Here is a 14,511-nt window from a genome sequence, read left to right as displayed (position 1 = left end):
AAAAAAAACCAAACCCACCCAAACTAGATGGAATTCCATAACAGAGAGATAATCACTATTAACCCTGTGGTGCACATATATCATTCTAAAAATAAATCTCTCTGACAGCCTCATTCTTCCTTATGGAGAGAGAGACAGAGATCGTCTGGAACCAAGAATGAGGCCATTTGTTTATTTTTGGTTTTACTTCCATTTCTCTAGGAGGTAGGCTAATGAAACTTAAAAGTGTGTGCACAGCAAAGGAAACCATAAACAAAACAAAAAGACAACTCTCAGAATGGGAGAAAATATTTGCAAATGAAGCAACTGACAAAGGATTAATCTCCAAAATTTACAAGTAGCTCACGCAGCTCAATATCAAAAGAAAAAAAACAACCCAATCCAAAAATGGGCAGAAGTCATAAATAGACATTTCTCCAAAGAAGATATAAAGATTGCCAACAAACACATGAAAGGATGCTCAGCATCATTAATCATTAGAGAAATGCAAAGCAAAACTACAAGGAGGTATCACCTCACACCAGTCAGAATGGCCATCATCAAAAAATCTACAAACAATAAATGCTGGAAAGGGTGTGGAGAAAAGGGAACCCTCTGGCACTGTTGGTGGGAATGTAAATTGATACAGCTACTATGGAGAACAGTATGGAGGTTCCTTAAAAAACTACAAATAGAACTACCATACGACCCAGCAATCCCACTACTGGGCATATATCCTGAGAAAACCATAATTCAAAAAGAGTCATGTACCAAAATGTTCATTGCAGCTCTATTTACAATAGCCAGAACATGGAAGCAACCTAAGTGTCCATCAACAGATGAATGGATAAAGAAGATGTGGCACATATATACAATGGAATATTACTCAGCCATAAAAAGAAACGAAATTGAGTTATTTGTAGTGAGGTGGATGGACCTAGAGTCTGTCATACAGAGTGAAGTAAGTCAGAAAAAGAAAAACAAATACCGTAGGCTAACACATATACATGGAATCTAAAGGTCATGAAGAACCTACGGGTAAGACGGGAATAAGGACGCAGACCTGCTAGAGAATGGATTTGAGGATATGGGGAGGAGGAAGGGTAAGCTGTGACAAAGTGAGAGAGTGGCATAGACATATATACACTACCAAACGTAAAATAGATAGCTAGTGAGAAGCAGCCACATAGCACAGGGAGATAAGCTCGGTGGTTTGTGACCACCTAGAGGGGTGGGATGGGGAGGGTGGGAGGGAGGGAGACACAAGAGGGAAGAGATAAGGGAACATATGTATATGTATAACTGATTCACTTTGTTGTAAAGCAGAAACTAACACACCATTGTAAAGCAATTATGCTCCAATAAAGATGTTAAAAAAAATGATGTGGCACATATATACAATGGAATATTACTCAGCCATAAAAAGAAATGAAATTGAATTATTTGTAGTGAGGTGGATGGACCTAGAGTTTGTCATACAGAGTGAAGTAAGTCAGAAAGAGAAAAACAAATACCGTATGCTAACGCATATATGTGGAATCTAAGGGGAAAAAATGGTTCTGATGAACCGAGGGGCAGGACAGGAATAAAGGCGCAGATGTAGAGAATGGACTTGAGGACACGGAAGAGGAAGGGTAAGCTGGGAGAAAGGGAGAGAGTAGCATTGACATATATAGCATTGACATATATACATTACCAAATGTAAAACAGATAGCTAGTGGGAAGCAACTGCATCTCACAGGGAGATCAGCTTGGTGCTTTGTGACCACCTAGAGGGGTAGGATAGTGGTTAAGAATCCACCTGCCAACGGAGGCGACACAGGTTTGAGCCCTGGTCCGGGAAGATCCCACATGCCATGGAGCAACTAAGCCCATGAGCCACAACTACTGAGCCTGTGCTCTACAGCCCATGAGCCACAACTACTGAGTCCACGTGCCACAACTACTGAAGCCCATGTGCCTAGAGCCCGTGCTCCACAAGAGAAGTCCCTGCAATGAGAAGCCCGCACACCACAACGAAGAGTAGCCCCTGCTCTCTGAAACTAGAGAAAGCCCGTGTGCGCAACAAAGACCCAACGCAGCCAGAAGGAAAGGAAGGAAGGAAGGAAGGAAGGAAGGAAGGAAGGAAGAAAGACACCCTCATTTAAAAAAAAAAAGAATGAGGCCATATTTTGTGATAATTTTTTTCTAGCTTTTTTTGTCTTTCTGTTAAGTCATGTTCACTTTAACGCTACTGAAACTGCACTCCTTGCACTCCTTCTCAGATGGGACTCAAGTCCAGCCAAACCTCAGATTGGGACTTGAACCCACTGATCCCTATACTTAGGAGGGGACTCGAACCCACTGTCTTTTAATTAAAACCACTCACCTGGTGTCAGAATTTACTGACGCTCAGATTCTTTTGTCTCAATGCAGAAAAGATTCAGAGAGAGACAGACAAAGAGTGAGTTTATTAGCATAGTATGCTTGTGAGAGACAATTGGCCTGTTGAGAGGGCTCTGCCTTGAAAACAAAAAGGGCTACATTTTTATAATCAAAGAAAAGGTGGGGAGGGGAGAAGACCACCTTCTTCCGCATTTTGGGGTAGACATCAAGGCTTACATCATTAGTTCCTCTTTGACCCTATATGGTCTAACCAAGACTGTCATAGTGCTATTTAAATCATATGTATATTAGCAAAAGGGTGGTGATATATACTAAAATATGGTAATTCATCTCAAGTTTCAGTATAATGTCCCCTTTCACCTACATTCCTGTCGTGGCTACATGCAGAAATGATACTCTTCAAGAACCATTAACTCCCTGACTTCATGTAACAAGATGTAGATCCGTATCTACTGTCTTACATTTTAATTATCAGGACTTGTGGCTTGAGTGTGCCTGGCGCTTGAATGCACCTGGTCTTCCTTCAAGGTAGATTGTTGCTAGGTTACTGGATTTTTCCTTGAGAGGTCGTTAGCTTGCAACAGTCTCCCAAACTCCCTTAAAATTCCCTATCTTTAATCCCCTAGTGGGTTTTTTAAAACTATTTAATTATCCTACTCTAGCCCTATCACTACCAAAAATAGTACTCTTTGGTGAATCCTCGTACATTAATTTGTGCCCTCCTCCACATCTGTTTTTGAGAATAAGTCCAATAAATGGATTTAATTTAAAAGGAATGTACATATTTAACTTTTTCATATACAAAGAATATATATAGACTGTAGAAAAGAGAGATAAGAAAAAAGAACAAAATTAAAATCAGATAAAATCCCACTCTATATACCCACTATTATATTTTTGCATAATAGGCTATTTCTATGCATATATGTGCAAATTATATATAATTACATATGCCTAAATATGCATTATATATGCTTTTAAAATTAAAAATAGAGCAATGTGATATATTGAAAAGTGCTTTTTAAATTTCGTTTTTTGGTAACTATTCCTTCATGTCTTTAAATATTATTCTACAGTATTATTTTAATGGTAATGATACTGACCCAAGTTCTTGGACTCTTTAATCAATAGAAATTGGTAAGAGGCCAGACGAGAAATTCAGGCAAGGCTTTATTGGAACTCGTGCTGCAGCACTAGGGAGTGAAAACAAGTAACAGGTGCCCTTCCTTTCTCCCCGAGGAGGGGCGAGCTGGTTCCTTAAATAGGGTGAGAGTAGGGTGTGATATGTGGGTCTGGCTGCAGGGATGACTTAGGTGATCTGCCCACTCCCTTGGTGGTGCTATATGCAGGGATCATGCACAGTATTCTGATTTTGCTCCAGGTACCTCAGAAGTGGCAATTGGGTTTTGGCCTTTTTGTATCTTATTGTTCATAATTTGCCCCAACTAGCATGCATGCAGTTATTTTTAGTCCTTTATAGTTTCTTGCAAGCACTCCAGTAAACGGTACCAGGTCCAGCCTATCTCAGTAACATAGTTTTCCATCAAACTGAGTCTAAATAAAATACTTGAATAGTGTCGACCAAAAAATAATGCAGGAGTCTGCAAATAAGAAGAGTTTATTTGGGGTCTTAAGAATTGCAGCTCGGGAGACACAGATTCAGGTGTCCGTGAAAGAGTATTCCAGCGAAGAGAGTCAGATAAAGACTCTCTGATAAAGATATCTTAAAGATAAAGATAAAAAGCCATGAGGTTGTTAAAAGTTGCCTGGCAAGAACTGTGATTGACTCTGATGTGTCTTTCTTTGTCCTTAAGAAATCACGAGTCATTTTAGGGTAGGTATCTTGAGTTTCTAGCAGATGTTCTGGATGACTTCATCAGGACAATAAGTGGTCAAAGGTCATATTCCATCCAGGCTGAGATGTGCCTGTTACACTTCCTTAATGGCATCCTGGCTCCATTTTAGAGAGCCCTCTTAGCAATACTGACTCCATTTTTATTTTCCTTCCACAATAGTTAGCATATTATTTCCAATTTTTGCTATCATAGACAAATGTGAAATAAATACACTTATAGCCAGATCTTTATCCACACCCTTATTTGGTTAGGACACAATCACAGAGGATTAAATAAATTTTAGATATTGTCTAATTATCTTTCTAAAAGACTGAGATGATTCATACTCTTACCAGCAGTGCATGTCTTAGTCCATTTGGGCTGCTAAAACAGAACACATACCATGGACTGGATGGTTCACAAACAATAGAAATTTCTCACAGTTCTGGAGGCTGCGAAGTCCAAGACCAAGGCTCTGGTAGATTTACAACTCTAATGAGGTTTGCTGGTTCACAGACAGCAATTTTATCCTGCGACCTCACTTGGTGGAAGGGGCAAGAGAGCTCTCTGAGGTCTCTTTTATAATGACACTAATCCCATTTATTAGGGCTCCAGTCTCAAGACCTAATTACCCCCAAGGGCCCCACCTCCAAATACCTTTACAATGAGGATTATGTTTCAACATATGAATTTTGGGAGGACACAAATATTCTGTCTCTGGAAGCATGGAAATTCCTATTGGTGCTAATCTTTGGTGTGTCTCACTTTCCCCTTTTTGCATTTTTAAGGTATTCTTACACCTTTGCTACAACTTCCCTGTATTGAAGTCCCTCTGTTGAACCATCTAGCATAGGTTCTATTTTCCTGACTGGAACCTAACTCATACATCAATTTTTAAAATTATTTCTGCCTATTTGATTTTTTTTTTCATTTTTATTTGTGCTTGATTACTAGTAAAATTAGGTATCATTCATATGTTTCTTTGGACAAGTACCTGTTTTATCATTTGAAACTTTTTATTTCAGATAGGTTACCTTTATATGTTTTATTTATAGAAACTTTTGCTATATTCTGACTATTAATACCTTTCCTTTGTATGCATTGCAAATATTTCCTCTCAAATCTGTCTCTCGTTTTTCTGACTTTGAATACAGTATTTTGGTTTATTTGTTCAAATCTACCAATCCCACTTTTGTGGCTTTGCATTTGAAATGCCAAATATATATCCCTGTAAATAAATAAATATACACTGTTCACCCTTGAACAACGTGGGGGTTAGGGGCACTGACTCTCCACGCAGTCAAAAATCTGAGTATAATTTACGATCAGGGCTTCCCTGGTGGTGCAGTGGTTAAGAATCCACCTGCCAATACAGGGGACATGGGTTTGAGCCCTGGCCCTGGAAGATCCCACATGCCGTGGAGCAACTAAACCCATGCGCCACAGCTACTGAGCCTGCACGCTAGAGCTCATGTGCCACAACTACTGAGCCCACGTGCTACAACTACTGAAACCTGCACACCTAGAGCCCGTGCTCCCCAACAAAAGAAGCCACTGCAATGAGGAGCCCGTGTACCGCAACGAAGAGTAGCTCCCGCTCGTTGCAACCAGAGAAAGCCCATGCACAGCAACAAAGACCCAACGCAGCCAAATAACTAAATAAATAATAAATAAATTTATTTTAAAAAAATAACAACTTATAATCAGCCCTCTGTATACAAGGTTGCAGTTCCTCCATATCTGCGGTTTTGCATCCACAGATTTAACAACCACATAACATGTACTATTTACTATTGAAAAAAAAATCCACATATAAGTGAACCCATGCAGTTCAAATCTGCATTGTTCAAGCATCTGCTGTTATATATGTAATACATATATATATATATATATGTGTTATATATGTGATACATATATATATTTGTATATATATGTATTATATATACATATATAATTTTTGGACTCCCCCTTTTTTACTACTGAGCTACTCCTGGGCCAGTACTACACTACTTTAATTATTATTGTTTTCTACATAAGTTTATCAGGTAGAGAAGTCCCTCTGTGAGTGTTCTTTACAAAAAATTTAGGGCTATTTTTTGAATTTTAAATTTCAGATGAAGTTGAAAATACATGTGACCATTCCATTCTTAAAAAACTTCTTAGGGGAATGGGGTCGGAGGTAAGAATTTCACTACCATCCATGATGGAATAAAAGAAAGTAGATTTACCCTCTTACCTTAAACAACTAGAAAACTGGACAAACATATAAAACAATGGTTTTCAGACACTGAATAACAGCACAGAACTGTGATACTTAAGAAAAATGAATCCGGTGAGCTCTATGACTGCCCCAGTCTGCATCCCGGAGGAAGTCTCCAGGATAAATTCTCAGGGAGGAATACTTCAAAGAGAGGCCAGGCGTTCACTAACTTGAGGAGAAAAAGATCAGACAACAGGGAGGCCAAGGAGTTTAGAATATTCAAAACAGATTACTTAAGAGGAGTGAGCTGCACAGAAATATATAAAAATAACGTATGAACAAGTAGGGTTTACTTCAGGAATGTAAGGTTGGATTAAAGTTTAAAAGTCAGGAAATAAAACTATTAACAGAACAAAAAGGAAAAACCATATGCTCATCTCTATAGATGTAGAAAAAAGCATTTGATAGAATTCAGTACCCATTCAGGATAAAGGAAAAAAACAAAAACAAAAACTCTTAAGACTAGGAATGAAAAGGACTTTTTCAAATTAATAAGGGACATCTACAAAAAACTTACAGCTAACATTATCTTTTATGGTGAAAACTTAATGCTTTCTTCCTAAGATTGAGAAAAAAGCAATGAAGTCCACTCTTTTCACATTTAGTTAACGTTGTGTTAGAGGTAATAGCCAGTGTGCTAGGACAAGAATAAAAACTTTTTAAAGGCATACACAAATTGGAAAGGAGAAAATAAAACTAGTTTTTATTTGCACATAGAAAATTTACACAAACAAAATCCTAAGAAATCTATTTTAAAAACTACTAAATCCAGTAAATAATTAAACAAGGTAACAGAATAAAAGTAATACAATAAATAATTATACTTCTATTGTGTGGGCCAAAAAGGCGCCTTCGGTTTTTAAGTAAAAATAAAAGACACATTTTTCATTTTCACCAAGAACTTTATTGAACAATGTATTCACCCTTTTGTTCACTACCTTCTGCCATTTTTCAGGCAACTTCATAATTCTATCTTCCCAAAACTTTTTATCTTTTTGAGCAAAGAACTGTTCCAGGTGCCTTTTATAGTCTTCCAGGGAATTGAAATTTTTTCCATTAAGAGAATTTTGTAAAGACCAAAATCAATGGAAAGCCGAAGGTGCAGTGTCTGGTGAATACGGCGGATGAATCAGAACTTCCCAGCCAATCTGTAACAAGTTTTGCCTGGTCATCAAAAAAACATGTGGTCTTGCATTATCCTGATGGAAGATTATGAGTTTTCTGTTGACTAATTCTGGATGTTTTTTTATCAAGTGCTGCTTTCAGTTGGTCTAACTGGGATCAGTAGTTGTTGGAATTAATCGTTTAGTTTTCCGGAAGGAGCTCATAATAGATGACTCCCTTCCAATCCCACCATATACACAACATCACCTTCTTTGGATGAAGACCAGCCTTTGGTGGTGGTTCATTTCGCTTGCCCTATAGTCTCTTCTGTTCCACATTGTTGTACAGTATCCACTTTTCATCGCCTGTCACAATTTGTTTTAAAAACAGAACGTTTTCCTTGTGTTTCAGTAGAGAATCACATGCAGAAATGTGGTCAACAAGGTTTTTTCACTTAACATTTGTGGAACCCAAACATCAAAGCGACTCACATAACCAAGCTGGTGCAAATGATTTTCAAAGCTTGATTTGGATATTTTGAGTATGTCATCTGTCTCCCGCGTGGTCTAATGTTGATTGTTCTCAATTATTGTTTCAATACAATCCCTATCAATTTCAACTTGTCTACCTGACGATGGAGCATCGTGCAGTGAGAAATCTCCAGCACAAAACTTCACAAACCACTTCTGACATGTTCAGTCAGTCACAGCACCTTCTCCATACACTGCACAAATCATTTTATGCATTTCAATTGCGTTTTTACCTTTCTTGAAATAATAAAGCATAATATGCTGAAAATGTTGCTTTTTTTTCCTCTTCAATATTAAAATGGCTACACAAAAATTCATCAATTTTGATAAGTCTTTCTTTAAATGCACACTGATATGACAGCTGTCACAAATTGTTTTGAATGAAGTTAAAGACAACTAAGTGCTACTAGAGCTGTCTTACGAAAAAACCGAATGAACCCTTTGGTCCACCCAATATATGAACAATGAAAAATTTGAATTAAAATGAAAATAAAATAGCATTTACAATAGTACCCTAAACATATGAAATCTTGGGAGAAAATTTAACAAAATATGTGTAAGGCCTGTACATTGAACACTACAAAACACTGCTGAGAGAAATTAAATAAGACTTAAATAAATTGTTATATCATGCCTTGTGGAAAGGAAAATTCAAATTGCTAATATGTCAATTATCTCCAAATTGATATATAGGTTCAATCAAATCTCAATCAAATCCTCAGTTTCTTTGTAGCAACCAACATGCTTATTCTTAAATGACATGGAAATGTAACGGAACTAGAATAGTTCCGTTATTATTATTATTCTAAAAGAAGAAGAAGAAAGTTGATTTCAAGAATTAAAAGAAAATTACAAAATACAATGTGGTAAGCATAGATGTAAATATAAGTGGAAAAAGGAAGAAAGTAAAATATATATATTTGATTTCTGACATAGGTGTCAAGGTAATTCAGTAGAGGATAATCTTTCTGACAAATGGTGCTGTCAGTTGTGTATCCATATACAAAAATATATACCTCAACTTTAATTCACAAATATATTAAAATTAACTGAAAAGAGCTCTTAAACATAAGTGTAAGAGCTAAAAATACAAAATCTCTGGAAGAAACCACTGGAAAAAAAATCTTTGTGACTTCAATTTAGGCAAAAATTTCTTAAAGAGGATACAAAAAACACAAACCATTAAAAGGAAAAATTGATAAATTGGACTTAACAAAATTAAAACTGTCCTCCTCTAAAGAGACCGCTTAGAAAATGAAAAGACAAATCATAGACTGGGAGAAAGCATTTGCAAAATATATCTTATAGAGAACTTGAATTCAGAACATAGCACTCCAAAATAAATACTAACAATTTTTTTTAAATGAGCACAAGATTTGGAAATTTTACCATAATAGATAAACAAATTGCCAATAAACACATGTAAAGATGCTCAGCATCGTTAGATATTATGAAAATGCAAATTAAAACCAAAATGAGATACCACTACACACCTAATAGAATGGCTAAAAAATTTTTTTTCAATTAAGGGACATTTTACAAATTCCTGAAAAGTAGCCCTCAAAACAGTCAAGATCATGAAAAACAAGGGAAAAGTAAGAAGTTGTCTGTTGTGCTGATTTTTGTTAAATTAACATCTTACATATAATCCTGGGTGTTGGATGGCAAGCCAAGGTTCAACAAAGACCACAGGGGAAAGTGAAATAGTTTACTATTCACAGGTCCTGCAGGCACTCCTCAAAGGGCCACTTGGCAAGGTCAAGGCAGGGAGCAAACTGCAGGAGCTGGAGCATGTGCCTTTATAAGGTTCTGAGAGTGAAGTGCTTTGGGGTCCTCAGGCTAAGGCCAGATCAGTCAATTCAAACCACAAAAGCAGAGTTTTGCTAAGTTTTGGGGAGGGTTTCTTATCTAAAGGAGACACAAGGGGAAAGAGCAGGGGGGCAGGAGAGACAGTTTATCACAAGGGGCATTGGAGAAGTCATATCAGGAACTTAACACTTTCTTGTGACTCTGTGGACTGTTATCTAGGGCATTCACTTGAGGGAGGGGCTAGTGTCAGTTCAAGACCCTGCTGGCCACTTAGCCACATAAAATGGATGCCAAGGCAGCAATATTACGGAGGAGTTTAGCTAAACTTTCAACACTGTCACAGACCAGAGAAGACTAAAGAGATATGATAACTAAATGATATGTGATGTCCTGGATTGGAATCTGGAACAGAAAAAGGATAGTGAAATTAAAATAAAACCTGGAATATGGTTAATATAAATGGACATATGTTGTTTTTCAAGTTTTCACTCATGTATCACAATAATGTAAGACGTGAATATTAGAGGAAACCAGGTGAGGGGCATATGGGAACTCTATTATCTTTGCAACTTTTATAAATCAAATAATTCCCAAACAAAAAGTTTTTTTAAAAAATCAATTGACCATGTATACGTGAGTGTACCTCTGGACACTCTCTTCTATCTATTTCATTGATCTAGGTCTATGTTTAGGCCAATACCACACTATCTTTACACTTCCACTTAGGCCAATATTTTGCTGACTTGAAATCAGATAGTGTTAAGTCCTCGAACTTTGTTCGTTTTCCAAATTATTTTGGCTCTTCTAGGTCTTTACACTTCTATATACGTTAGAATCAGCTGATCAATTTCTCCCCCCTGACTCACACTAAAAAACAAAAAACAAAAACCTGTTGGTCTTTTTTTTTTTTAACATCTTTATTGGAGTATAATTGCTTTACAATGGTGTGTTAGTTTCTGCTTTATAACAAAGTGAATCAGCTATACATATACATATATCCACATATCTCTTCCCTCTTGCATCTCCCTCTCTCCCACCCTCCCTATCCCACCCCTCTAGGTGGTCACAAAGCACTGAGCTGATCTCCCTGTACTATGTGGCTGCTTCCCACTAGCTATCAGTTTTACTTTTTTATTCTCTCTCTTTTTTGTAAAATTTATTTATTTTTATTTTTGGCTGTGCTGGGTCTTTGTTTCTGTGTGAGGGCTTTCTCTAGTTGCAGCAGGAGGGGACCACTCTTCATCGCGGTGCACGGGCCTCTCACTATCGCAGCCTCTCTTGTTGTGGAGCACAGGCTCCAGACGCGCAGGCTCAGTAGTTGTGGCTCACGGGCCTAGTTGCTCCGCGGCATGTGGGATCTTCCCAGACCAGGGCTCGAACCCGTGTCCCCTGCATTGGCAGGCAGATTCTCAACCACTGTGCCACCAGGGAAGCCCCCCCGGTTTTACATTTGGTAGTGTATATATGTCCATGCCACTTCTCACTTTGTCCCAGCTTACCCTTCCCCCTCCCCATGTCCTCAAGTCCATTCTCTTGTAGGTCTGCGTCTTTATTCCTGTCCTGCCCCTAGGTTCTTCATGATCTTTTTTTTTTTTAGATTCCATATATATGTGTTAGCATACAGTATTTATTTTTCTCTTTCTGACTTACTTCACTCTGTATGACAGACTCTAGGTCCATCCACCTCACTACATATAACTCAATTTTGTTTCTTTTTATGGCTGAGTAACATTCCATTGTATATATGTGCCACATCTTCTTTATCCATTCATCTGTTGATGGACACTTAGGTTGCTTCCATGTCCTGGCAATTGTAAACAGAGCTGCAATGAACATTGGGGTACATGACTCTTTTTGAATTATGGTTTTTTCAGGGAATATGCCTAGTAGTGGGACTGCTGGGTCATATGGTAGTTTTATTTGTAGTTTTCTAACGAACCTCCATACTGTTCTCCAAGTAGCTGTATCAATTTACTTTCCCACCAACAGTGCAAGAGGGTTCCCTTTTCTCCACACCCTCTCCAGCATTTATTGTTTGTAGATTTTTTAATGATGGCCATTCTGACTGGTGTGAGATGATATCTCATTGTAGTTCTGATTTGCATTTCTCTAACGATTAATGATGTTGAGCACATTCTTTCATGTGTTTTTTTGGTCTTTTAATTGGGATAGAATAGACCAATGTGGAGACAAATGACATCTTAACATTATTGCATATTTCAATCCATGAAGATGATCAATCTTTCCACTTATTTAGCTTTAAAGTGTCTCTCAACAATATTTTGCAGTTTCCAATGCTTATCCTTGGTTAATTTTCTTAAACTGTTTTATGGTTTATGTGCTACTGAACATGGATTCTTAAATTTATTTTGGTCATTAATATGTAGAAATACAATCACTTTTTGTATATTGGCCTTTTATCCTGGAACCTTATAAAATTCATTTGTAAGTTTTAGTGAATCTTTGTAGATTCCTTAGGATTTTATATGTATGAGATCATGTTAATTATTCATAAAGTTTTATTTCTTCTTTCCCTATTTGTATGCCTTTTTAATTTTTCTTCTCTTACTGCACTGGCCAGGACTTCTATTACCTTGTTGAATAAGGATGAGAACAGATATTTTTGCTTTGTGTCTGATCTTATGTAGAAAGCAATAACCATAAAACTGGTAGATGTAGAGAAGTTACTACCTATTGCTCGTTTGTTGAAAGTTTTCATCACAAATGGATGTTGAATTTTGCTAAATACATTCTTGGTATCTACAGAGATGATACATGAGTCTTTCCCTTCATTATTTTAATATGGTGAATTACATGGAGTGATAATCAGATGTTTAAATAAAAACTTGAATTCCTGAAATAATCTCCAGAAATTAATCAGGACATATTTCATTTTTCATGTATTGTTGGATTCAATACACTAATTTTTAAAAGAATTTTTACATCTATAGTCATCAGGGTATTTACTGGCTTATAACTTTACTTATGATGTCTTCATCTGGTTTTGGTTCAGGGAAATACTGATCCAATATGATGAGCTGGAAAATGTTCATCCTCCTCTACTTTCTGAAAGTTTCTGTAGGTTTAGCATTGTTTATTCCTTAAATACTGATGGAATTTATCAATGAAGCCATCTAGATCTTGAGTTTTCTTTCAGGGAAGATTTTAAATAACACATTTAATTTCTTTTATTATTATAGGGTTATTTAAGTATTCTATTTCTTCTTTACTCAGCTTTGGTAACATGTATTTCAAGGAAATCTTCCATTTCATCTAAGTCATCAAATTTTTGAAAAAAAGTTATCAGTAACTTACTTATTATCTGTTGATTCTAGGATAGTGGTATCATCTCCTTTATTTCCTATTCATAATTTTGGCCTTCTCTTTTTCTTTTTTTAAAAAATAAATAAATTTATTTATTTATTTTGGGGGCATGTTGGGTTTTCATTGCTGGGCACAGGCTTTCTCTAGTTGCAGCAAGTGGGGGCTACTCTTCATTGAAGTGCGTGGGCTTCTCATTGCGGTGGCTTCTTTTGTTGTGGAGAATGGGCTCTAGGCACACGGACTTCAGTAGTTGTGGCACACAGTCTCAGTAGTTGTGGCGCACGGGCTTTGTTGCTCCATGGCATGTGGGACCTTCCCAGACCACGGCTTGAACCTGTGTTCTTTGTGTTGGCAGGTGGATTCTTAACCACTGTGCCATCAGGGAAGTCCTGGCCTTCTCTTTTTCTTGATCAGCTTATCCAAAGATTTATCAATTACATTGATCATTTCAATGAACCACCTTTTGTTTTTATTGACTTTTTTCTACTGTTAGTGTAGGTTCCAGTTCAGGAATTGGTAAACAGTTTCTGTAAAGAGCCAGATCGTAGATATTTTAGGTTTTATGGGCCATATATGGTATCTGTTTTGTACTCTTTGTTTTATAGTTGTTTTACAACCCACTAAAAATGAAAAATGACTCTAAGTTTAAGGGTTATATGGAAATATAAATATAATGGTTATATAGCTAAATTTGGCCTATAATCTGACCCCAGTTCTAGTTCATTGATTTGTGCTCTTACATTTATTACTTTATCCTCCTACTTATTTGAGCTTCATTTGCTCATATCTAACTTCATAATGTGGAAGCTTAGATAATTAATTTTAGTCGTCTCTTCTTTTCTAATAAAACACTTAAAAGTTATAAAAAATTTCTCTTTAAGCTCTGCTCTAGCAGCATCCCCAATACTCTGATAGATTGTGTTTTCATTTCAGTATTATCTAAATATTTTCTAATTTCTCTTGTGACTCACCCCTACCTACGCTACCAAATAGAAAAGGGGCTTTGAAATTCCATTTTCTTCACCTTCCCAGAAAAAAAAAAAAAAATCCATGGTTTGACTCCTTTCCATCTTACCTCTCACACAATTGTATAATGCCCCTTTGATCTATTATTCCCCTAAGAATGTCTGAAATAGGGTAGATTCATCTGTGAAGTATTCACCTGTGATTAGAACTTGAAGTTGAAATAAACATAATACCTAAGCATTTGAGTGACCACCAGCATATAAAAGTTTAAATACACATGAGTATCTCAATGAATGGCATTCATGATTAACATTTTAAT

This window comes from Delphinus delphis, chromosome 6 (genome assembly GCF_949987515.2).
Source record: "Delphinus delphis chromosome 6, mDelDel1.2, whole genome shotgun sequence".
NCBI lineage: Eukaryota > Metazoa > Chordata > Mammalia > Artiodactyla > Delphinidae > Delphinus > Delphinus delphis.
The sequence above is the reverse complement of the archived record's forward strand: the minus strand, read 5'-3'. Positions refer to the sequence as shown.